The 2,527-nt window shown below is 45.5% G+C and overlaps 1 long non-coding RNA gene across 1 annotated transcript in view; it reads left to right on the plus strand.

The window, feature by feature from the left end:
* Positions 1 to 978: 978 nt before the first annotated feature.
* LOC119327391 overlaps positions 979 to 2,527 on the plus strand; it is a 3,184-nt gene continuing 1,635 nt past the window's right edge. The window contains exons 1-3 of the long non-coding RNA XR_005158496.1: positions 979 to 1,123; positions 1,211 to 1,435; positions 1,541 to 2,025. This is a non-coding gene — a long non-coding RNA (uncharacterized LOC119327391). The remainder of the gene's footprint in view (positions 1,124 to 1,210; positions 1,436 to 1,540; positions 2,026 to 2,527) is intronic.

Raw genomic sequence — 2,527 nt, forward strand, 5'->3', positions numbered from 1 at the left:
ATTTTCCATTTGATATGATTTGGTAAGCTAATCAAGTATGATCAAAAACCAGCGAATAGAAACGGATTCCTTTCCTCCCAAGGTGAACATTTGATCTCGCGATCCTCTCGTCCCTTTAATCTCGCGCTCCTCTCACCTGATCTTTAATTTCGCAATCCTCTCACCCATCCAGATTTCCTATTTCACATGATCGCAATCCACTCGCCTCTTTAATCTCGCGAAAATTTGAATGCGCCTGCCCTTAACACACTCGATGGCTCAGCCTCACACGCCCCTCCAACTCGCCAAGTGCGGCGAGCGGGGATCATGGCCCCGGAGCCGCCGACGTCGCTATCCGTCATATCCCCCTGAACGCTGACCCGCAGATCTCAACCCCTATTTGACCGCCTCTGGTTGCAGGACTACCGCGCAAATAAGGCCATGGACGCTGCTGGCGAGTGCGCTCGATGCATCATGAGGATCACGAGAGCTGCGTCAACGTCGTCAAGGAGCACACGGCACTAATGTTGCATGCCATGCGACGAAGAGACTACACGAGAAGAACAAGGCCCCGATGGAGAATGTGCAATGGCTGCGAGGCCATGCTGGATCGCGGCTGGCTTACGCAGCAGGACCGGTACGGCTGATTTGAAAGAAGGTCGTCTAGCCAAAGATGAGCGACTGCACGCTCAATGGCATCATGTCGAGGTGAGCTTCTTCTCTCGTTCCAATAAGTGCACTTGTTGGTCTTTTTTCTTCTTCTTTCAGATCTATGAGCAATATAATGATTTGCTTTTTTAGAATTCTTATCCTTTAAAAGATGGAATGCTTTGGGATTTTTGTCAGATGATCTGAGGATCTGTTTTAGTTTTAATACGCATACTATTTGCATGATCAAATCTCAAAAGATTGATAGTATTGTGAAATAATTTTCTGAAGAACACATATATACTAACATCTGGCTTTGCTTCTGCCAACGACACAGTTGTACTCCCAAATTTGAACTAAAACCACAACGAGTAATTTGGAATGGAGGGAGTACTTTACAACACCCAATCCTGGTCTTTATGCCATCGGCTTCAAGTGGTACTGTGCTGGATGCAAAGGATGGCTCATTGTCAGTAACTATGGCACGAAATTGAAGGTTTAACCATCATACGTATTGTTACGGCTGTTGCATTTCAATTCTTTTGCAGATAGATCAGGTTGCTGAAAAGATTACCTACTGCAGATTTGAACAGCCATGCTCAAGCCTTACAATAGCGAGCTCTTCCCACTTGCCAACGGGGGTGCAAGGCCTGGGTCTGCATACTGTGCCTCTCGGTCACGACTGCCAGCTAGGAGGGCAACCTGCATTACGCTGGCCAGGTCAGCGCGCTCCATGGCTGAGATGGCGTCCTCGCCTCCTGCCGCTCAGGAGTCTGCCTAGGGTCCTGCCGCAGACCTCGCCGACATCGTAAGTATCGTCTCTCCCTTAATTAGTTATTGAATTGAATAGATGATTGGTTGAGTATGATCGATCACCGTGTATGATGTTAATTGGTTTTGATCTTTGTTGCAGGGGTTCAAGAACATGAAGAAACTCAAAGTGGGATAGGTCGACCTCATCGTGGCTCGACCACCAAGACCGGGCATGGCAGCTGGGAGAACGATGCTGGTCAAGCAGACTGCAAGTCGGCAACATGATATTGAATTTATTCCTCTTGATATACTAAAGCCTGGTATGTGTTGTTTCAGATTTTTTACAAGTGCGTCCTGATTTTACCCTTCCCAATCTACAGAAATCTTCACAGGTGTTTCTGTATGAAGAAGACATCGCGACCAGTAATGTTAAGGTTGACTTCATACGTGGGAAATGAAAAGCCGCTTGAAAGCCATGGTGCCGTTAGAGTGTATGCCAGAAAGCGAGATCTTTGAATGAAGAAATTAAACATGGTGGTGTGCTCAAAGCCTCAAAGACTCCAAGTATCCGCAGTTCAGAATATACGGCGAGGAGGTGCCGGTGCACGATACACCCAGGAAGAAGCGCATCAAATTCTACATCAGGTTAGAGTCAACCACAGTAGATTACCCTATCCGTATATTCTTTTGTAGTTTGGGTAAATATGGTGTGTGAGGCAACCAAATATCCTGTCCATATTTGGTGACCATTTGACACACATAGAAAATTTTCTCTAGGAATATAATTAGGCCATATGGTTAGGATCTGATTGGGTTCATTCCTTGTAATCTCCTGTAATTGCCTATAAAAGAGATAACACGGAAGCCACCTCAAGCGTGCCAACTTTCCCCAACTTACATGGTAGGAATGTAATTAGGCCATTATGGTTAGGATCTGATTGGGTTCCTTCCTTGCATTCTCATGCGTGTGTATATTACTCCCTCCTTTCACTATTGTAAGACCTTTTAGACATTTAAGACAACATCCAAAGCAGTTCAATTTCAGCTGTCTAAAACATCTTATAGAAGTGAACGGATGGAGTATATTGTATCTCCAATCTTAAATCCCTACTCCGTACGTCGTTTCGTTTCGTACCAACACCCCACA

The sequence above is a fragment of the Triticum dicoccoides genome, chromosome 7A (genome assembly GCF_002162155.2).
Source record: "Triticum dicoccoides isolate Atlit2015 ecotype Zavitan chromosome 7A, WEW_v2.0, whole genome shotgun sequence".
Classification (NCBI taxonomy): domain Eukaryota; kingdom Viridiplantae; phylum Streptophyta; class Magnoliopsida; order Poales; family Poaceae; genus Triticum; species Triticum dicoccoides.